Source organism: Streptopelia decaocto (assembly GCF_964273445.1).
Source record: "Streptopelia decaocto genome assembly, chromosome: 2".
In the NCBI taxonomy this organism is placed as follows: domain Eukaryota; kingdom Metazoa; phylum Chordata; class Aves; order Columbiformes; family Columbidae; genus Streptopelia; species Streptopelia decaocto.
Window position 1 is genome coordinate 35,101,228 of NC_138655.1, and position 24,158 is coordinate 35,125,385.

General features: G+C 39.3%; 1 protein-coding gene across 4 annotated transcripts in view; it reads left to right on the top strand.

Moving 5' to 3' along the window:
• Window positions 1–24,158, top strand: part of NCOA2 (nuclear receptor coactivator 2) — a 189,739-nt gene that overhangs the window by 67,436 nt on the left and 98,145 nt on the right. For all 4 annotated transcript variants that reach the window (XM_082044207.1, XM_082044208.1, XM_082044210.1 and 1 more), the window contains exon 3: window positions 2,208–2,452. The gene's annotated coding sequence lies outside the window, so the exon portion shown is untranslated. The remainder of the gene's footprint in view (window positions 1–2,207; window positions 2,453–24,158) is intronic.

Sequence of the window (24,158 nt, forward strand, 5' to 3'; positions counted from 1 at the left end):
CATAGTTAATAAGTGCTTTTTGAAAATTAGGTAGATCAGATGTCTCTACACTAAATACGATCTCACAAGAATAGTCAAGTCATTCCTTGAAAATTCTTATTTCTAATTGAAAAATAAATGTTGTAGTGTGTTTAATCCATATTATAATTTGCATCCCTCTGTGAGCATGTGACAGTTTGTCTCTGTTTTCTTGGCCTGCTCTTCTGGATTGTGTTTGTATAAATACAGAAGTATTTACAAGAGCCATTGAAAAGTTGTTGTCTTGTTTGCTATTAAGACCTCGGTTAAAAAAATCCGTAAATTGGATTTTGCTCTAAAAGAAAGCATTGTCTGTTTTGAGACGATTTCTTCTTTCTGTATATTATCTGGCTATACATGTAAAGACAATGCGCTGCATTTGTTTTTCATGCTGAGGTAAGTGCTAAATAAAGAAAAGGAAAGAAAAAGTTTCCCAGAGTTTCATAGGAGAAGGTCGTTTCCCCTTCAGGCAGAGGCAGATGATCACAGGCAACAGTATTGCATGAAGTTACTCTTCCTTGTGGTAACTGATACACAACTGCTCCTAATTTAGTGCAAACGTGAAGTAAAGTGGATTTGCTTAAATTCTCTCTGTTAGCTGTGTGACCTTCATCGGGAATGAAGCTAACCCATTTTACTTCATTTTTTTTGTGGCCTAGAAGTATTTCCTGAGCAGCTGTAGTGTTTCAGGCAAGCATTGGTACTTCTAGGATGTCAACACTGGCATCAGAAGAAATGGCTAGCTGGACCGCCTGCTGTTTTCTGGCGGTGTGGCTTGAACGTGGCTTGCAGGCACACAACAAAACTGGTGGTGAAGAGAAAGGTGTCTGGCGTGGCGTTTGCTCTGGCACTGTCCACCCTCAGCCGCTGCTCCTCAGTTTGACCACCGGTCTCGGTTGTTAATCTTTGCGCAGTTCTCGTTTCAGCAAGCTGCGTGACTTGGGCTGTTAAGGGCTGTAAGGGGAGTGCCAGGAATTGCAATAAGAAAGGCCGCCTGATGCTTCCCAGTATAGGATGCTGGTTGGAGCTCTTTATAACTTTGCAAAACATTACCCTTTGGGGCTAGCCAGTTGCCTCTAGCTTTTTTTTTTTTTTCCCCCTGACAAAATTATTCAGCTATCTGTAAGAATGTGTGGAAGAAGTTATCTCTCATTATAGAGTTTCCTTAAAAAAACCCCAAAGAACTTTCTTTTTTTTCATGTCCTTCCTTTTGAAGTAGAGAGCAGGAGTTAGAGGCAGCACGGGAAGCACTGGTGAGAGGCACTGGGGAAGAAGAGTGGCATATGAGTCACAGCTTTTCCTTTGTCAGTGCTGTGAAAATCTCAGTTCCAACCGAACTGCAACCTTTTAAAGAAATCACAGATTGTGTGAGAGCTGTATGGCCTGGAAAGGGAGGGGAGGCTGGGCTGGGAGACAAAATTGCTGCCTCGTACCCCAGTACCTGAGAGTCAGAGGTGGACTCGTAGGGCACTGGCACATCCTGGTGTGGTCCCAGCCCTGAAATACTGGAGGGTGTGAACAGGGGAGACAGACATAAGGTGAGAGTGGGAGTTAATATGACATCCTTTTGAGGAAGAAAGGACAGAGGGAGGTGAGGTGGAGTCAAGGAGAGAGTGTGGCACTGCCAACCAAGCCAGGAGAGATGAAAAGCCTTGGAGAGCAGGGCTGAGGATAGGCTTGGCAAGGGCACTGAAGGTGGGAATGAAGGACCAGAGCTTGAATCAACATGGTTCAGTCTTGATGAAAACAGGCAGAGGAGTTTACTTTGGAGGTTCTTTTCTGTAGAGATCTTTGAATATAAATGAACACTCTTTGATTCCAGTAGAAGCTTTTTGAGACTGTGTTTAACCACCACCTATGGCTGGTCACCATGCGTAGGATTGGCTTGCTTTTGTGACAATTTTACTCTTTTGCCACAAGAGCTGCATGATATATTAAAGATTTCAACCCCATTGCTGGTTTGAGTAGGTGCGTGTGTGACCGCGTCACACAGGGTCTGATTTCTCTGTTTCTTTTTCCCAAAAGTGGCAGATGCAAACGTTTTTGCAGTGAGGCAGTGTTGAAGTCAAGGAACGTCAAAACAGATTGTCTTTGCAAAGCTCTTTCATTTGGCCCCTCCTGAGGAAGTGTCACAAATTAGCAACGTTTAACCACGCGCTGACGTGGTGTGTTTTTTTTCTTTTCCACAGAACTCCTGCTTCATTCCATGCACAGGATGGACCTGCTGCGGGAATGAATCTGGTTGATGCAGTGGAGAAGGCTGTTCTCTGTCGTACCCCTGCCTCACTTCCAGCAGAAGCCGGGACGCACGTGGCGGGCGAGGCAGGGGACCGCAGGAGGCGGAGGCCGTGCTGATGCTCTGTGCAGCTGCATGCTGCCCTGGGGAACGGGACTCTCTTCCCAGCTGTGCTGCAAACTTCCCAGGTGATGCTAGGTAAGTTGCTTAGTCCTGTCTTTTCTCCTGCCTTCGCTAACCTGTATGTGTCTTGCTTTGTTGCGGATTACTTGAGATCTTTGGATCTGATGTGGCAAAGTGCTGAGCACTGATAACTGCAAGTGAGGCAGTGGGGGTTGAGGTTTGAAAGTGCTATATAAAGCACAATGTAATGCTAAGTGCTGTGAAAAAATTAGCTCCGAGTTGTGCCAAACTGGAGACAAAGTTATCTTCAGAACTGGAGAATCATTTTGACCTTAAAGCTGCCACCGCTTTAGGTAGGAAGTTAGGAATAACACAGTTATTCTAAGTTAGGAGTAACAGATTAACAGTAGAACTAACCATTATGTTGATGAAGCACTCAGCTGCACCACTGAATTCACAAAGAAATTACTTGTTCCATTTTCCAAAAAAAATTTGCGCAGCATGCAGTAAATAAGGTATAGGACCACATGCCAAATACCAAGAGTAAAACAGATTACTGTTTTGATTAGTGGTAATTCTGTATGCTGAATGAAGCAGAGGTGCTGTGGAAATGGTATGACATGACTGCGGTGTATATCATGCCATAGAAAAAAACAAAGGCAAAGCTTAGGTTTCTCTAAAACTTACTTTACTGTAGATGCTTGTGTCATGTAATATGATTTAGGGTGCAAGAAGTACAGCATTTTTTCATACTGTCAACTCGGATAATACATGTACATAAAACCAAAACGACACGTAAATTCATCATTCATCACAGGCACATGCCTCATGTGCCTGGTTATTGTATCGGATACAAAGTAGGCAGTGTTTGTAATGCCCACTATCAGAATGGCTTGAGGTCAGAATTTCATCTGCATTTCTTCAGGCTCAGGATTTGTGTAGTCCCAGTGCGATGTCCATAGCTCGCTACAATGCTGTTGTAATCAGTAGATAACAGAGAATGTTTTGGCTGAGGCATGGTTAAGCTAAATATTGTTTTAACTTAGCTAACGTGAATGCAAAATATCTAACATTGGATCAGATTTTATGAATTAACCAAGAGCGTGTCTTTGGTGCCCAGAAACATAGTGAGTGTGTTTGCCAGATAAGCTGTTACTTGCTGTTGCAGGAGAGAGAGAGAGACAGTAAAAGCTATGAAGCTTTGATAATGGCTAGATATTATATTAAATACACAGAGTAAGAATGCACGTTCCCCTTCCAGCCTGCTCATGGGGGATCTACTACATATGGCTCTGTGAAAGGCTGCAGTAATGCTGCAGGCGCCAAGCAGTATTTTTAACTGCTGCTTTCTAAGAAAACCCGAGGTACTTTTGTTTGACTACTGCCATGCAGTGCAAATGGTGCTTTAAACATAAACAGAAGTGGGGGGGGTGGTGGTGGACGACGACAGACGACACCTCATGACAATCTGTATTTTATGAGCAGAGGGTAAAAATGAAATTATTTGCTTTACTTAGAGTATTGAAAATCATGTTGTAATTGGACTGATGTAATAGCACACATTACGAAAGGATGGCACAATTTGCAGAGCCCGCTGGAGAAAAGCAGGGTACTGGATGGGGGAGCAATTGTGGGCCTGCAGGGCAGCTTGCTGGCAGGGTGACGTGGGGAGGGTTATCGGCTGATATGGGGAGAGGAGTGCCAAAAAAAATAAAAACTCTGCCCTTGTTGCGTATCCCATAAAATGGGGGCAGGGGTTGAGGAAGGTGACTTGTTTTATCAATATGCCTACTTCATTTCGGTGGCACGTCTATTCCATTATGGAAAGTGTTTTCTGTTGTGCGAAGGAAAGAAAGGATGGGAATGGAAGCTGGTTTTGAGCTAATATGTTTTGAAAACTGCTAATAATAGTGGAATTTTATTCAGCACACTCTATTTCTACAATAGAAAAGTAAAATTCCTTTGGGTTAACTGCAACATCTGTTGAACAAATTGGTTCAGTTTCATGAGTCTGTTACTAATTCAGAGAAGTAAATGGTGTTTTATAAAACCAGTAGAGTCAGGGGGTTAGTGCCCCTATTCTTTCATTTTTTGACTATTATTAAAGTAGGTCATTTTGAAAGGTTATGTTATAATGAATACAGTAATACTGTGGTTAATATTTCTAGTATTTAAAGCTTTACCTTTGCTTTAATGAGTTTTCTTCACTGTTTCTAATCAAGATTACTAATATTCTTTAAAGTCGTGGGTTTCCAGCTTTTTATCAAGTTCTAAGTAATGAAGTCATTGTATATAATTTTTTTAAAAAACCTCTTTTGGTGCATTTCTACTCGTATTTCTTTGTTTCTGCAGTTTTTTTCTACTCTGTTTTACTTACAAGGTTTGAATGTTAATGAAATTTTAGTTGCTCCTACTGCTGTTTTCTTGTTTGGACTAATTATTCTGTGTCTGTAACTTCACAGTTGTGGGAGGAATATTGTAGGTGACAAATTAGTTTATGGCTTCACATGGTAGAAGCTAAGAATGCCATAAGAGTTAACAGGCTGATGTCATATGAATTAGTAAAAGAAGAAAAAGGGAGAGATATCAAACCGTTTGCAGGATTCTGTTCCCATTTATCAGGAATGCTCTAATCTCATATACATATATGTATCTTAAAGTAGTTTAGGTTTCTCAGATACTTCTCTTATCAATTTAATCACTGAAAAGATATCACAAGTAATGTTATTATGCAGATCAGATTAAGTTCTATGCTTTACTAGTAAATATATAAAATCAATGCAAGTACTTCTTGTGTATGACTTGTAACTAGCTGTAATATTTGCTACATTTAAAGGGAAAACCTGAACTTTGAATTTAGACACTGAATATATATATATATATATATTCTTTGTAATGCACATGTGGAAAATACAAGACTGGTATTAAGCATGTACATTCAATGTGATTGTAAGATGTGGCCTTTTCAGCTTTGTGGTCAGGGTGTCTGGCTGTTCATAGTAGTTCAGTGTGTAGGTAATGAGGGATGTGAACAGAAGTTGATAATACTTTCAAATGTTACTTTAGCAGATTATTTCCTTCTTATTATGGCCATTTGTGAAGTTTTAGTATGTTAATTATGTTGTAATTCTGTTGTGTTTAAAGTAGAAGATAATGCAAGTATAAATAAAGAGGGACAGCAGCACGGGATGTCATTGCTTTTGAGGGATTGCTGGGTTGAGGAGGAATGGAGATGTACAGTTGAGTTTTGTGAAGGTGCACATGAGTATTTGCAACACAAGAAGCTGCCCCACTGTTGGTAAGATGTTCCAAACCACCTTGTGTCAGTTTTGTCCGTGGCACAGCTCGCTGAAGTTGCAGATGACGTATATGAGATGAAGCGAGGGGGAAGTTTTGTGGCTTAAGTCCTGTGCCAAGTCTTTTTGAAGTTGCATGCAGCAGCTGTGCTGTAGCTAAAGAAAGGCTTTCTTTGCCTCCATCGTAACATCTGCATGATCTTTAACAGCAGAATTCTTCCACCATGATGTATCATACAGCTAATCCGGGCTGCCTTAATTAAGGTGCTGTATTTTTGTTTTGTGTTTTTCACCTTATTAGAAATACTCACATTACTTTTGGGGATAAGTTTGCAAAGATCTGGATTTGAGTGCTTCTATGTAGAAACAGTCTGTTTCAATCAAAAACAGAAGGTCAAAAGAGGAGTTGAGATTTTGTAGCTCACTGAGGCTCTGAAGGTAATCTGGCAGTTTTAGACTGCACTGTGTGAACTGGATTTTTCTGTGTCCTCCCTTGTTCGGAGGACAAGGGCTGAACATGGGGCCAGGTTTTGTGGAGATGTCACAAATGTGGCATAATTGCAGCTAACCTTGGTCTGACGGCTTCCAGAAGCATGGTCTGCACCTTCCCTGCTGAGGCGTTATCCTGTCTCCCTCGTGCCAGCGTTGCTGCGGCTCCAGGGTGCGTTGGTTCAGGGAGCCAAAGCAGTGGTCAGTTATAGCCGCGTTTTTGGTTGGGTTCCTGGGCTGGCTCTTTAACTGTTCGAACTTGCTGACTGCAGAGCTGGATAAACAGCAGAGCTGAAGATGACCTGGAAGAGGGAGGGCAGGACCAGCCTCTTCCAGTTGCAAATTGGCTTGTCTGACACTTTGAAATCGCCTTGACTTGAGGCAGGAAAAGGCAACCGAGGGAAGTGTTTTTAAAGAAATGCATGAGTTAGACCATATGCTGTGTTTAGTTTGAAATGTAAGCAAAGAGAAATCAATAAATCAGGTATAATTGAATTTGAAATTTTAGCTCTAGTATTTCTCTTCATTGGGGATTTTTGCATAAGGACTTTTAAACTGAAATTTAATTCTTCAGGTTTGAGACTAAGAGGTCTGTAATTTTTCACACTTAGCACTGCAAAGCTGGCAGGTTCTCATAGTTAAGGGGGTGGGATCTAATGGTCAGAAATAAGAGATTGTGGTCTTGGAGAGCAAAACAAAGCTAGTAGAAGTTCTGACACTCCTCTGTGTTAAGGATTTTGGTGATCTTGACTATAAATATCTTGCATTTATAGGGAGTATTTCATTCTCAAGCAGTATGTCACAAACTAAATCTGGAAATCTGAAAATCTTGTAAATTAAATGAGTGGGTTCTTTTTTTGTGAGTAAGAATTATCACATTTTATCATCAGGAATTACTGGATATGCATTTGCTTTTCAGTTGAACAATGTGATCAGTCTTCCTGCTATAATCTCCTAGGAAAATGACTGTCAATGGAAAAGCAGAATGCTGATTTATGTAATTGTACTCATTGCAGAAGTTTGGTTTGTGAGATCTAATTAACACAAATAAGTGAAGTAAGAGAAAAGCCACAGGAAATGTACTGCACCTTATTAGGGTTGTTAAATGGTATTTTCAAAACTATCTTGTAGTGAAATAATGATTTTCTTTGATCCATGCTGCAAGAACTGTATTACTCCCCATACTAAGTGTCTATAAAATTGACCATATATTTGCCACAGTGAAGAATTACTAATGTCCAAAATAACAAAGCTGCTATTACAAATTACTTGAAATACTGCGTATTGAGTGGAAAAAGATAGATCTGCCAGCATGCGTAATTCAGAGCGTAGCCTGCCTGCTTGGGGGAACGCGCCACACCTGCCTCCCCATCCGAGAGTGATCGTGACCATGTCACCGGGGACTGAGCACGCCCCGGGTGACAGCTGGGCGTTTCAGACTCACACGTGGAAAACATATGTGTTTCCTGATGCCTAAGAAGTACAGTTAGGTCCCAGAAATAGAGGTGCTTGACAGCAGTAGTCCAATATATGCATTTTATCCACATGCTTAAAAACAGTTAGTAAAATAAGATCTTAAGACCAGTGTTCAAAACTGAGCACATTTAATACATTCTGCTTCCAGCAACGTTACCATGAGGTAAGAGCGAGCAGCTGAGAACTTGCTTCGAAAACAGGAAGTGCCCACATTTGTATAAAATTGCATAGTTTCAGCTGTCATAAATGTGGTTTCAATGCAGTTGCAGGAGTAAAGCCCAAAGTAGTTATAACCAGCTTACTTCCTCTTTCAGTCAAAGTGCAAATAGCCATATAATTAACAATCTGTGCCTCATTTTCTCTAGCTGGGTGAAGTGTTCTGTTTCGCCTGTACAGTTGCTTTAGAAATAGAGGGAACTTGACTTACTTAACAACATTTTAAAATAACACAAATATTCTCGGTCAGAACCGAATCTGTGGATTCACAAAATAGGATCTTCGATTGCCCCTCGAGCTTGGCAGCAGCACTGAGACCTGTGAGCGTGGCTGGCGGGCGGCCAGGCTCCTTGGAGAAGAACGAGCCTTGCCAAGTTGGCTTCTTGCCATGGTAAACTGCATGGGGCAGCAAAACCTGCTGCAGAGCTGGTAGACAGTTTTTTCTCTTTAGGGACTTCCCTTCTTACATTCCATTACAAATTGGCTTTATTCAAACTCTTTTATCATTAATTTTTTGAGGACTGATTGCTCAGCTTTTTTTGACAGCTTTTTTTCTGAGTTAATTCACCCATCCTGCCTTTGGATCTGCTCATGCACGTAGTAGAACAGAAAAGCATAAGTACCAAAGGATAAAAAAAAAGTTCATCTTCTGCTCCTGTACCCTCTCGGGTTGGTTCAAATATGTTTTAGGCTGCTTGGGGCCTTTGAGGAGAGCCCTAACGTTTCATCCGGAAATGGCCTGTCGTCACTTCTCTGTCTCTGCTGGCATCAGGCCCTTGAGTGGCAAATACCTACTACCTTCTGAATATTCCCCATGTACTGTGCTTGCTGGGAAGAGCTGGTGAGGAGCCTTTCCAGGGAAAGGAGCTCTCCCAGGAGAGATTCTTCAGGGAAGCTCTGCTTGGTTACTGAAGCTGCAGCACTTGCTGCATGCGGTAATCGACAGTGGACCTTTTCTTCTTGTGACGGATTCTTGGAGAAAGGTTTTTCTACATGTGACAGCACTGCGTTTTGTAAAGCCCTGTGAGAAACCTTTAGGCAGAGCTCAACAAACATTACTCTGTCCTAAAAGTAATATGAAAAATTTCCCTTTCCTAGATTTCCTGTTCAACTATCAGATAACTAGTGGAGAATACTTACTCAAGACCTTATGAAATATCATACAGTCATAGTGACCATCTTTTGACTTGAGGCAAGAAGGTTCTTAGTCCTTAGAGGACTGTTTCATCATGTGCTGCCCACTGTTTTCTGTTCTTGAGGAAAAGCTGGGTAATCAGTTTTGTTGTCCCTGGAACAACCAGAAGCACTACAGCACTACCAGAACTTTGACTCATCTTTCTGAATGGAATTTTAAAAAACAAAGCAGTCTTAACAGCCTTCATGTAAAAACCAAGATACATCCAATAGCAGTTGTGAAGGGAACAGAAATCAGGACAGAGTTCTGCCTCAAGGTCCCTAGTGTTTTTAGCTGTACTTTAGCAGGGGAGACAAGGGAAGACCAATGAAAGTGAGAACTCCTTTGTGTCCTGTGAAAAATGATGGTCGTTAGATATATTGAGGTGTTTCTTTCATTCTAAATAAAATTTTGAAACTTTCAGAACACAGCAAGGTTTCCAACACATTTAATTGTGTAAAGAATTCCTTCCTATTCTTGTCTTCCAATGTTTTAAGAGAATGTAGAGCTGCCGCTCTGAAGAGGATGGTTGCACTGCTTCTGCTTACTCTGTGTCTGTATGGGTAATAATTCATTGTAACATCAATATAACATTACCTGCAGTCATTCTGAAGAGCTTTATCTTAGGTGCTTGCCAGAGTTACTCATGTCTGTCTTTGCTTAGCATGACATGGCCATGTTTTCCTCTGCAGCTTAGTTCCTAGCCCAAGCACAGTCGACGAAATGTGCTCATATGGCACTGTGTTTTATCACCGAGTTAAGGGACTGGATGGGGTTGTGTTGTAAAGAGGACAGTAGGGCCAGTCACTTCCATGCCATGAATAGATTGCTTTTATTCATAGAGGAATATGGTCTAAACAGTGGTCTGTGGGCCAAGACCAGCCTACAGGAAATTTCCATCTGCTCTGCTTTTTACCAAAGGGGCTGGAGAGCAGCTTTGCAGCAGCAAATGCTGCCCAGCAACTGGACAGTGTTGGAGACTTGCCACAATTCAATTTAGAGGGCTGCCCCTGAGGGAGTGGAGAAGGGTGGAGTGGAAGGGGCCAGGTAGAAGAGCCTCCTTTCTCTAGCGGTCTCGTCCTATTTCCATGATGACATCTGGACAGTATTTCTCTTGTGGCATGTGCAGGCTGGTCGGGTTGGTGGCTGCTCTGAGGACTAGCAAGTGAGGTCTGTGAGAATTAGCTGGTGGGAGGATCTGCAGCCTGCCAGCAAAATCTAATTGCAAACTCCTTGTAATAGGTGACCTCTTTTAATAGAAACCTACATCCTTTAAAACAGTTCATTAAAAATGCCTTTATCAATTACAAGCTACCATGCCATTTAAAAAACATCGTATTTGCATATGAAGTAATTCAGATTCAAACTTTAAATTGCCATTTGAAAAGTCTAATACTAATTTTTCAGTGGATTTTGATATTTTAGTTTTATATTGCCTTCTAGGAGAATTTCTAAATTAATTTCAAACCATAACTACTAAACCTGAAAAAAAGCATGGGAAGCTAGGAAGTTCTGAATATATATAAACCAAAATTTTTTTAAAAAATTATACATATACTCTTCATGGGCATGCAATGGTAGCCTATAAAGTTTCCATTATCCTGAGATAGTACACATACCCACTACTTGAGAGCGCTGAATACCTTATCAGTCTCTGCAGGTCATTCAAAACAAATGCCTCTAACAATTATCACCACACTCGGTAGTGTGTTTTCTTCCTCGTGAGGTTAAATATTAAATGAAGGTTTAGATTTTTATAAATTTGTATTTTTTAACTTTTGCATTTTTTCAGATTCACTGTTTTAAGAATTTTCGCTCTTAGGAAACCATTATGCTCTTGTAATAATGATGATGGTTCAGGTAAAAATGAAATAGTAGAAAAATAATGTACGAAGAAGGTGCTAGCTTTAAGATCTCAACTTACTATATTTTTCTATCAGCTGATGGTAGAAAATACTTTAAGTTACTTTTGTGTGTATGTATTTATATAAATAATCTGGATTACTTAATTAAAATACAGTCAATCAGAGAAATATATGCATTGTTCTAAAGAGTCATTGCAATTAGCCTGGCAGAATAGTTGTTCTTAAATAAAAACGAATGAAAGCAATTCTCCTGCATCACAGTTCCTTTGTGTCCTTGGTCTATGGACCTACATGAAATCCAGGTACTTGTAAATTCTCCTAAGCCTCATCAGGCTTCTGTAAGGTTTCAGGCTCTGGCATGAAAGATCTGTTTGCTGGGCACAGATTGTTTCTCTTTATCAGGAATGGGGCCCACATGAGTCAGCTAACCAAACTGCTCAGATAAATGTTGAACTCTCCAAATTGCCTCAGTAATACAAAGAGTGGTACAAATTCATAACTCTGTTGCAAACTTTCTAAACTCACTTTTTGCATTGTAGAAAAATGAGAGGAGATACTCCGACAAAATAGCAAATGGCTTTTTAGCATTGCTATGCTACTGGTTCATGTTGGGGTTTGAGTCAGGTTTCCCAAGTTCTCAGCTTCACTCCTTCAGTCTTCTCTTCTTTTGCAGTTGTTTGAGCTCTATACTTGGTCAAACTTTTCTGCCAAGGTGAAAATTTTCCCTGTGTTCAGACATGGAGACACTTTTGGCTACCTTCAGCCTTCCCCTGTGCGTGTGTCTGTTCTGCTTTGAAAACTGCCTACGAAAAGCTATGAGATAGATTTAAATATTGTGGTGCTACTTTTAGGTGATCTGTTGATATAGCCAGCTGTTTAGTGTGGTCCATCTGAACTAGCTTTCTGTGAAGCTGTAATAAGGTCAAACATTCTGCTTTATTTTTAGCCTCATTTCCTATGAAAACAAGGCTCATGAGGTCACACTGTGTGCTTGTGTACATGCCTACATGTCCCTTCATCTCCCCTCAGTAGCTTTTGAACCTATTGGTGATTTTGATCACATTTTTTTGGCACAGTGAAGATCTTGAAATTCAGATCCCACAAGTTTTGTGATTATTTTCACAGTTGAATATAGATGAGAGCACCTAAAGGTGCCCGACAGAGGGGAAAGGTTACAGCATGAAATAATCTTATTAGTTGCCTGGGAATCTAAGTGATGGGAAAAGAGACTTTAAACAAATGTCCCAAGTGTGGGAAAAGTTTCATTCAAAGCTTTCACCTTTCTAGACACCAAAGTCATCCAACCAGGAGGGGAAAATCTGTGGGTGATGAGGCTTAATTAATTCGGTTGTTCCTGGGAGGGACTACTTGTTCCATAGATATTTTAATAACAATAATAATAGTGATGTCAATAGCATAAATAACTTCCATGCAATATATTTTTGCATATTTAATTTTTAAGGTAAATATGTAAGAATATTATTATGACAATCCTAATTTTCAGGGGCAATTTTTGTTTTCACTGTGAGCATTCATTTAATTTCCCTATTAGAATAAGCTGGGTAGTTACTTCCCCCTACTTTTAAAACCACAAGTACTATAAATGCTTTGCAGCCCTGATTTGCATGTGGTTCTGGATTGCAACTAGCCAGAAATGCTGGAGCATTTTTCAGGGGGAATTCATAGCAGTATGATTGTGCTCCAAGGGAGTTAACTGGGAAGAACAAGGTTGGTACAGTATGCTTACTGAATATGGAAATAATAATAATTATTAAGCTAACCAACAAGAAATGTATTCTTAATAAAATGTGTGGGTTTTTTCAGTATAATCATGTGACTGTATAATACAAAAATTGCTTTGAGAGTGGGTCAAAGATTACACATAGCAGAGACTTGTGTGATTGGTTATGAACAAGCGAAAATAGGGTAAACTTTTGACCCGACAGCAGCAAATGGAACTGTGTAAAGCACCTACAGATGGCAGGATTTAAACATATAGTCGGTCTCTCGCCCTTTCACAGCAATTACGATCATATTACACCAGGCACAGAGGGGAAGGTGCTCCGTAACTGTAATACAGTGCGTCTTTGAAAGTTTTGAATATGCAGTTGCGTGTTTCGTTTTTGTAGGACCATCAATTAGCTTAGCCAGAAGAATTCCACTTTTGTTGCTTGTGTTTGACTCGACGAGTTCCTGACCAGCGTGCCAAGTCCATTTGGAACAAAAAAATCATTTGAACAGTCTGAATAATGTTGATAATTCAGACTGCAGCGGATTTATTGCTAAGCTTGAAAGACTCGGTGGAAGTTTTATGCTGTTGCGCTGCTGATGTGGGGTTGAAGGGACGAGGAGAATGTGGCCACAGAGAGAGGTCTGGGAAGCAACACCCTCAAACTAGCTTCTTGCATCCTTGTGTAGATCTTCCTGTTTGAGTTGTAAGTTTGCAAAGCTTGAACAGCAAAAAGACCAGATGATGAACTGTGTTTATTTGACAATATTGTGGCATTTAGACAATTCAGGGGCTTTCAGGTTTTTTTGTACCTATGAAATACTTCACAAATTAGAAAAAGTGAGTCTTGTGAATTAGAGATGAAATGCTTTCCCTTGAACTTGTTGGTTAACAAAATCAGAAGCCTAGTTGCACTTTTGGCACAGAGTGATGGTTCTGAAGTCGTCCAAGCATATTTTGTGTAATTCACTGCTTTTCGGGGAACTGATTGAAGCAGGGGTTGAGGGGCAGGTTTTTTGTGTGTCTGTCCCTGCATGTGTGTGGACTTCTCCCAGGTTTGGTTTTATTTATCACACTTTGACGTATCAGCATTTGGGGAAAAAAGTCTGAATTATAGAAGGCATGCTTCCTTCTAGTTGTGATCCAGCCACTATCTTCTCCCTTTCTGTCTCTCTGCTTTGCCTTCTGGCCTGTAATCTGATGCGTGTGCCAGATGTGGGGAGGTGGAGCAGAAGCAATCCAAGCTTTTAGACTATTTCATGGAGGGGGTTATTTTATTATATCTGTGGTTCACAAAAATTTTCCTTTGGTTTTCCAGAATGACTTCTATGGAGAGTAGAAATTGCAAGCATATGGTAATAAGCAAAGTAAGATACTGAAAAATGCTTTTTGGAGGAAGAGAGAGTTTTCAAATATGGATTAAGAAAAGGATTTTTTTTTTTCTTTTAAAATCATGCTGAAGCTTGCACTGTACTTGGGCTGCTGGGTTTAATTCCCTTTTTTTGGAGACAAATTGTATTCATTTTAGCCATGCCTGTACCTGCAGCAAAGAGCTGCTGCTGGAAGCTTTAAGGCACTTAAGCACAGCTCAGTGTTTGCTACCTCATGAGTTTGATCTGGTCACATAAGATTTTTAAACTTTCCTGGTTGTTAAATACAGTGAAATGAAAACTACCTTTCTCAAATGCCAGACAGCACACACTATTGTAGACTAATGCCTTCTACCGTTTTCTAACCCCCATCCCACCAAAAAAAGAACCATCACCAAAACAAGCCTTAGGTTGTTTATGAATACCACCCATGCATTCCTCTCTTTTACTGATGAGCAGCCTCAGATATCCAGGTTTGAGCCACAGTCAAAATTTGCCTGGACTCCTTGAAGCCCCAGCTCTTCCTTGGAGGCTTCTGAGTCCCCCGAGTGCTGCCCCTCTCTCCCAGCAGTGGCCAGAGATAGGGGTTTGGCAGAGTGACCCACAGACCTCCTTAAAACATCGTGGGGTAACCTTGATCTAAAGGTGTAATAGCAGCATGGTTCCTCAATGTGAGGTGGTTGTGTCTGTTGTGTTAACGGCTTCCATGAATTAGTGCTGTCTGATGGCAGCTGTTCTACCTGAAAACGGGGGCAGTTCTTGCCAGCTTTCTGCCTCCTAAGTACCAACTTCACATAGGTGTTCTGGGTTTGTTGTATTATACTTGGGAGTTGCAAAAACCAAGAGCAACTCAGTAAAGAAAAAATGTTCTTAATATATGGAGTAGAAAGGAAAACTAATTAAAGAGATGGGTTTCGTACTTCAGAAAGGAAGCGATTTTATCTAGTTATGTTCTTTCATGTTCCTTTTGAAGTATAAAAAGGTATTGAAATGTTATTACTGAAATGTTATTATTGAAACATTATTTGAAATATTATGGGATTATTCCTGTAGTTTCACTGATTAAAGTAGAAACCTAATTGAAGGACGTGTACCTTTCACAGGTATTTTGCAAATAATAGCCTAACTAGTTTTGTAATCCCGTAACTGAAATATCTCCAACAATTACTTCTACTTAATAAATATGCTATGTGCTTCTGTAAAATGTAAAACATGTTAACACATTGACCAAAAGAAGGGATGTATTAAGCTTTTAATATACTATATACTGTCTATGTAGTATTTACCAGTGACACATGCTTTACGGTGCCTGCATTTTCTTCTTTTAGGTTCTGATCATTATTTCTTGCCGCAGTATAACAGAGCTGCTTATAATTCCTAATCATTGCCGGAAATAAAATAGTTAAAATTACTCTCCTAGTATCACTCAAAGCTAAGTACGAAGGTTTCCATTATGAGTTGCACAAAAAGTTCTTATCTACCCCTTGGTAAGTAGGTGAAATGCCTGTGCACAGTACATGTAAGCTTAGTTTCCTTTCAGTGTTGTCTAAATATCTAATTTAGTTTTTCTTTCTATGTACTCTGAGAGAGTAACTGACAAAAGCTATAATTTCTTAGACTGTGTCTCGCATACAGATACAAGTAAAGCATGATGGGCTTTTTCTGCCCCCAGAAGACAACTTTCTAAACATGCTGGAATATTCCCTTGTTGTCCTGTATTTAAACGTTGCTCCCCCGTGTCCATACTTACCTGATCTTACTCAGGTTTGAAATAAGTATGGCAAAAGAGCACCATCACTGCTATGCTGGTAATATTTAGGTTACTACAAGTGAATTATTGTCACAGGAATATTCTGGATATTGAGATGTTTTTAACCAGTCATTAAACCATTGTATAATCATTACAAATAAATGAATACATAGATTATAGTTATAGTATGTGCTATAACGCATAGTTATTTGCATGCTGCTCACAAAGCTAAGTGCTGGCTGTTTAACTGGAGAATAAAAGTAGCAATTTCCCCATATAGATCTAGCTAAAAGAACTGTTTGTCCTGATACATTTATTTTGCTACTGGAATAGTAGACAAGGTACAAATTTAGACTCCCCCCCTCCCTCACCGAAATTAAGGTGAAATATTTATTACATGAAAGGACTGAATTTGGCTCTTCTAACTTGTAAATGAGATAGGACCTCAACAAGATCCCTGCTCCCAAGTTGTGTGATCTTCTGAGAGAGATTTTCTTTACAAACAGCTCCCCACCTAAGCTGTCGAGATCACTGGCTTTGCATGATGTACATGACATAACAAATACCTTGAAAATGAAAAAATTGAAGTAACTCAACATGCTTGTTTTCCACAGATGTGGGAATTAGATTGATAATGGCCCTTAGCAGAAGAGAGGGTGACAGGAACGTGATTTTTGTGCCCCGCATTGGCTCGGGGGGTGGTTTTGACCTCCTGACGGTCAATCCTGTGGCGCAGCAGGAGCATTGGTAGGGTGCAAGTGAGCAAAAGCTGCTTGGCACCAAGCACCAGCCCTTCCCGTGTTTGTAGATGTGACCACTTACAGCTAGTAAGCTTATAATAATTTCTGCTTAAGCAGAGGTGGTGAAAGTAGTAGTGGAAAAAAAAAGGTAAGGAGCTTAAATAAGGGGAAGGTATGGGGGACAAATAGTGGTGAAACATGTGCTTTGAGAGGTAATTAGAATTGTCTGGTTCCATTCACACGGGGGCTTGTGTTTGTCCCGGTCCTCGATGCTGATGTTCTTCTTTACACATCAGCTGTAGGGGAATAGGAGACTAAAGTCCACCCAGAAGTGTTACTTATCACTCCATATTGGAATTTTTTGCAGTTGGGCATAAATTTCAAGACTTTCGAAGGCTTCTTGTAAATCCTGTGCAGGGATTTTTTTATGACATACAGACATTTCGTTTCACTGTCTGAAGGACTCCGTTTGCACAGAAGAATATATTTCATTTGGTCTTACAAATGATTTTGTATTGTGAAAGCTTAAAAAATGCTTTTCTCTAAACCAGATTGCTTTGCTGTGGATGACTTGATTGGAAAATAGCACATGCCTCCCTGCCTACTTTGCATTTGTTACCTACATGGAGTAAATTCAGCTTGGAGAGGCTTGGGAAGAAGAGAAGGATTTAAAATGATTCCCCTTTAATTAATCCCAGGAAAATTCTGGCAAATCTGTCTTATCTTAGTGCATGCTGTATGTCTTTTAACTCCATTTCATTCTGATCACATAGTCAAAAATCAGTTTTGTTTGGTATGTTTTCTTTTTTCCTCAGTGATACTTTGGTTTGTCAATAACCAGGTTTTGGGTTTACCTCATTTTAGCACATGCAGAATAAGGAGTGTGTGTGGTTTGCGATTTTTTTTTTTTTTTTAATTTATTTTTAAAAGCTTGTTTTCTGTAAAGGAAGCATTCCAATGGTGGCATTAGTTAAATCCAGCTTTGAAGTGCTGACCTTTTATGAAATAGTGTTTTACTACCAATTGTTATATGCCAGTGGTGATAACAGGGGTGATAATTTTTCCCTCCTGTAAAATATAAATCTTTGGTTTGTTTAAACATCATGCTATTTGAACAGAGTAAGCTCTCTCTATAGCATATTATTGTATGTTCTTTCTTTGGGGAAAAAGAAAGAAACAAACACAAGCAAAACAAAGAAACAACCCAAGGCGTATTGTTTTGTTATCTTTCTTGGCTAACAGATAAGAACCCTGGGTCCTGCTGCTGCTGCACTTCAGGGGGCAGCTGTACAGATCATTTATGTGTGTTAGATGCTTCTAAGTCCTCAGCAGTCTGGGACAATGTAAGGACTCCATCCTGAAAAGTAAAGAACATTCTGATCTTACTCCAAGAAAGCATTTACACATAATCTTTACAGTTAAGAACATGAATGGAGCCTTGGACTTAGTATTAGGTAAGACAGTTCAGAGAATTGCAAGATTAAGTATTTAATACAAAGCATTATTACTGTGGTGTTAACTAAATAAACTGTCTCCCCACAGTGGTACGTTCTCATAAATATTCTCATATTTATGTATCAGTTTGGAGTTGCAGTTAAACAGTTTTCTATAGAAAGCTTTTTGCACATTTATTTTTTATTTAAAGTATTTTTCGGAAGTTGAAGTGAAATATTAACACTATGGAAAACACCACTTTTTAGCTCATGAAAATATAAGTGAGTATCTCAGATTTCCTGGAATTTTAAATGTGCCTCAGGTTTTTTTAACGTAACTTAAGTCCTAGTAGTGTACCTTCTTTTGGTAATGTTGCTGTAGGTAGAATCAGCCTTTCTAAAAGTAATTATTTTCTGGTTGGACTGTTCACAAGGTGTCATAAAATCAATATCAGAGAATAATCTGCTGAAGTACCTCTCTGTACAATTCATATAATAGTATACTACAACTATGACTACTTCCTTCAAGTTCAGTCTGGTATCTGATGTGGTCTCCAAGAAATCCTTAATGTGGAAGAAGACAGCTTTGTTGATCCCTCTTCAGCAGATCCTGACAGCTCTGCCCATGGAGCCAGAATGTTTGTACAAGATGCTTCTGGGGCATCTCTGTACTGTCCTGTGATTTCTCCTTTCCTCTCATGAATATGTTTAGGCTTCTATATTTGTAAAAGAGCCAACATCCATTGTGCTTTCTCATGGGTATTGTTGGAGTTCAAGGTAGTATCTGACTGTTTTCATTGTATTGCTGTAAGTTGCAACCTGACTAAAAAGGCAGCAGGCCTGGTATTACCCACTTAAATGCACCTGGCTTACTGAATGACCTTGCATAGGTCATTTTATTTCTCTGTTCATCCTGAGATCTATAAACTGCAGATAATAAAACATATACCCACCTTTGCAAAAGCTCTTTGAAGTCCATGAGTAAAAGGTATCCCATAAGGTCAAAATATGAATTATTTATTGCTACATGACATGCACAGCATGCAGACTGTAGAGTTATAGAAATCCTGTCTGTTCCTTTTTCCCTGGAGAACAGAAGTCATACCTTCAGAGCTCTACTTAGAGAAGAAGTATTTGTCGTATGAAATCTAATATAATCTTTGTGTGTATGAGTATGTGATAATATGGAGACTTTGGTATCTCTGAGGAATTGGTTTCAAGTGTTAATACCCAGCTTCTTCTGACAAGTGCAAATGCAGTTTTCAAAATATAAGCATTTTAAAAATAAAGAATGAATACGAGAAGATCATAAAGAATAGTCCGAGGCAGGGGGAAGGTTGGCTTTTGAAGTAAAGGCATAAGAATTTCGTGGCATCAAAATCGTGTTAGGGTAACAGATCACTTGACTTGTAGGTGATTACTAATACTTATAGCCATTATCCATTTCCCAGTATTTGAAATGCCAGCAGTATACTTTGAAAGAAACTGATTTTTCTTTTAGTATGTTTTGTAGTGTTTGTTGTAGGCCTTACTTGTCATCAAAGTACAGAAGGGGACAAAAGGCATTTTCTGCGCATACTATTTACAGAATGTATTTTATTAATTTAGGTTTGTGTTATCCAAGATAGGCAAGTCAGGACTTTACACTTCAATGAGAACATCTTCATTTGTGCTTGGGAAATCAGTAGGCAACTAGCACAGATTTTGAAGAACTGTTATACAAGTTCCTGCTGAGATATGCTGCTTTAATAATTGCATTTCTCTGTATCAGTTTTGGCCTCTGAAAGAGTTTAAGGAATGGTCTTCAGCATAGCACACTTAAATTATCTAGCATTGATATCCATGACATTAGCATAAACTTGCTTGGTCTTTAATCCAACTCCAAATATTAGGTCAGAATTGTATCCAGCTAAATCCAAAAGTCTTTAACTATTTGGTATAGGCCCAGCCTTTCTAATACAGACAATAGAGGCAAGAGGGTTCTTGCTCGGATTTTAAAACTCCCCTGGGGATAACAAACTCTTGAGTAACTTTGCTTCTCTACTGCACTATTGGGTGAAGTGCAGTTTTACAGCTGAGTTCACGTCCAGTTGGAAAGATTAAGGAGATGGAGAGGGAAGCAGTGCTATACCCACGTAAGAGATTTTTGAGACCACTGTTCAAAGAAAAGTCACTTCTACATGTCTTAATACAGTTTGTTTAGAAGACTGTACTTGTAGGCCGTAGTAAATTGTCTGGTTAAAAGGAGCCATCTGCTCGGAAATATTTCCCTTCATGTTGCCTTCCATCTTGGTCCTCTTCCATTATGCTTTAGGCATCGTTTTGCTTGTTCTTTGTATTTATTTGATACTTTAATCTAGCCCTCTTCACAGCTGTAGAGTCTGAGGACTTTGCTGCTCTGATTTTCCTTATTTGCCCACTGCTCTGACTCTGAGAGTGGCTTAGGTACTGCGGGCTATATATTAATAAAGGTAATTCATCTATATAAATTTACATATAACACAGATATTAAATGAGTGTGATGCATTAAAGATTGCAGGGATCCTGTGTCATGGAAACCTCCTAAGTACCTAAAACCTAAATGGCTACTTTATCACTTCCTCTTCTTTCTTTCTTTCTCCTTATCCTTCTCGGTAATCTCCATTGCAAATACAAATGTTAGTATTAGCGTTACGTTGGGCTATACCCGGCTCAGTATTCCCTTTGGCGTTTTTTCTCCTTGTATTATGAAATATTTAAACTCATAAAATAATATTGCCACCACAGAAGTTTTTTTAAAACCCTGCTTTAGTAGAGAAGAACAACATTGCAGCCAGGAGCTGTAATCTTATATTGCCTGGTTTTCTAAAATGGAGACATTTTAATTGACCCTGTTAATTACTTCCCAATGCATCACTCATTAGTTGCACTAGGGGCTCTCCCTTATTGCGCCACTCAAAAATTGTTTTCAGATATGACCCCTCCTCAGTGCCAACTAGTATATGCCTGTATATTTATAGTATGTGCAGCTAGCATATTCAGAATTATGTTAAATCCAAAGTCTTCAGAGGAGGTGATTTAAAATCTGCATCTCTCTCGGCTAATAGGGACATACATTTGCCATTCTGTACTGGCTTTTTTCCATGTTTTGTTTCTTTTTTTTTTTTTTAATTTTACTTTCAACATCTTTGCCTATTGGTCTGTAAGGGCTTAGATTTATGGGTGCTCATTGCTGTGTGTTGCACCCACTTCCATTAAGATTAAAAAAATGAAAAAGTTGGGTTTTTTCAGAAGTTTTTCAAGAAGAAAAATCCTTCAGCTGCCCTATAATACCTTAAATTTCTTTGAATAATAATATCAACAAACACATGCAGTGTCAAATATGCGTATCAAGAGAATCGCTCCAGTTTGAGAGTGAAGCTTCCTTTAATATTCATTAATAGCCTTAGTTTATGTAAATTACATTGTATCCACCCCTATTGGGCAGTTGTCTGGGAGAACCTTGGCTCTGCTGAGCTAAGTTAGCAATGATTTCCAAAATCTGAGCAGCTTATCAGAGAGTCTGTGCAGATGTTCCAGAACAACAGCATCTCAAACCCACAACGCTCCACATATGTAATAAAGAACAAATCAACTTTCCAGTGTTCAGGACCCTACATGGCCTTATCAGTCAAAATTAGCACCACAGCATCATCTGTAAATCAGTTGATACAAATGCACGTCATGGAACAAAAGTGCGAGATGGTCTTGAAATGTTGCTCAGCAAGCGAGGGAGGCTGGGTTGCCCTTGGACAGCAGCAGTGGCCGTACACTTGGTGTTGAAGGTGATGATCCCACGGGGCATCGTGTTTCTCAGATAGAGGCGTAGTTTGGAAGCACAGAGCGCATCAGTTTTCTCACAGTTGCTTTGCTGCTCTGTTGGCTTGTGGTTGAATTTCTGACTTTTGAAACCCATATATGACTTTACGTCCAGATTATTTCACAGATCATCTCCGTCTTCTTTTGCCATACTGCTGTTAAAACTGCCAGCAAAATGTTCTTTGAGGCCTTTTTGTCTTGATGTGTTGCATGCCCTGCCACTTCTCTCTGTAGTTTTGGGAAAGAAATTGCACGGGAGAAGGGACAATTAATTTCAGGGACTTGGCTGATCTCTTCTCAGAAGGATACTTCACTCAAGGTAAATGGCTTATGCAATGTTATTTATTATTACCTTATTAACTTGAAGCTTAGAAGATGTGGGTTCTTAAGAACCTGGGACAGGCAATTTGTAAAAATCTAAATAACTCATAAATCTCTTATTAAGGGTGATTTGCTAAGGGTTTTAAGAAATAGTCCTGTGAACTGTAAAGTATTGCAGTTTCAAGATGAGAGTCATGACAACTGTGTGTTTGAAAGGTAAAGACAGGAGTCTCTTTGCCAAAAGCAAAGCAATGTAATAGCCATATATTGTTCCAAACTTGACTTTTCTCCCCATTTAAGTGACCTTGTTATCATCTTGTAATTCAGTACAACATGCTTAAGCACAGAAAATGAAATGTGCCATCGATATTGTTGATTTTTTTGTTAGATTAGAGTATGGTAATGCTTTTGAGATTGCTTTTGTGGAAAATTCAAAATGTGTAAGCATGGCAGGGGCCACTAATTTCACACTGAGGGAAGATTTGTCAGCCCTGCTATTTGCAGTTGGAAGCAGTTGTAATGTACCTGCCATCAATTTTCAAAGATTACGTCTGACTTCAACTTTTCATATTGATATATTATAAAATATAACATTGATATGTGTGTGTAGGAGCTCTCAGGATGGGACAGGATTTTCTATATGATCTAAATATTTCAAATTAAAATGATTGAACTCTATTATGTTTCTTAGCCTTTCCCTTCAGCCATACATATGCACCTACCTTGCAGTTCGTTTTAAGGAAAAACCTACAACAAACTGAAGTTGAAAAGTAGATTTCTATTTTGGAATTCAGTGTGGTGAACTTCTCTCTTAAGAGTTAGCAATAGACCCAAGTCCTGGCACGTTTCCTCTCTAATCATAGACTTTACACTAAATGCACTGGGGCTTATTTGAAATTGTGCAGCATTTCTGCTCAGCTTTAGGTCCCTGTTAGAATGTTATTTCTTGTTTCTACTGCGAATAATTATCTGCATGCCTAATTTTTTGCTGCTTCTTTATTTAGATGAAATGAGTATTGCCTTCTGTGTTTTAGAGCTGTCATTTGTTATTACTGGCACTAATAGCAAACCTGCACTTCTGTTGGATGAGATGTGAACAAGTTCAGTTTCTGCTGAACAAATAACTCATTGTTTTAAATATTCCTACATTCAGTGATTGCCATTGTATTACCACAAGTTTGGGGTTTTTTTCTCTTTTACCCTCACAAAGTAAAATTTGAAGTTCTTGAATTTTCACAATCTTTCAGTTAAATTTCAATTTTGTTGCATCAGCCTCATTATTAAAAGGAGCACAGACCAATTCTCCTAACGTTGATTTTGTTTCATATCAGAGTAATTATTTTCTGGTAAATCAAATGAATTCCAGCTGCTGATACTTTTCCTTTCACTTCTGTTTTACTTGGTCGGCTGCATTCTCTGGCTCTTGGTTTTCTCATCAGATAGTGTTATCTCTGACAGCCCTTGTGCTTGGGCTCAGTTAAACAGTTTTGGGGTTTGTTTTGTTTTGTTTTTCATTATTCTGTCTGATTCTGATAGAAATTATTATCAGAACACTTTAAAGCTCTTAACAGAAAAGCTAACTTTCTTTAGTTTCTCTTCTCTACCTTGTATCATCCACTGATATTCTGGATGTTTAGTAATACCGAAATATGGGGCATGACCCTGCTTTACTGAGCTCTAAATTCCTCATGGTTAAGGCATGCAGTCAGTCCTCACTGTTTACTGTTCATCACTGTTTACCGTTCAGCATTTACACTGACTCGGTGCTGTTTGTTGTGTTTGTAAGATTTAGCTAGAGTGGATGATGCAGCATTAAATTAGCTTATTATTTATTCCCAAATTTGTAAGGAGCAGCTGTTCCTGTGTTCCAGTTTCTCCCATGTGAAGCTTCTTTTAATCATCCTCTTGGAGGGATGTGAAAGCCCAGAATTTCAGGGTCTGCAAGATAACAGTCTGTGTGGCTCCTTCTTGCTGTTCTTGGGAAATGGCTTTTCAAATGCCTGCAATGATGCCTGCAAGCCCCACTAGCAGTTAGAAGATAACTACTGAACATAGACGAGACTTGAGACTTTTATAACTTATTGG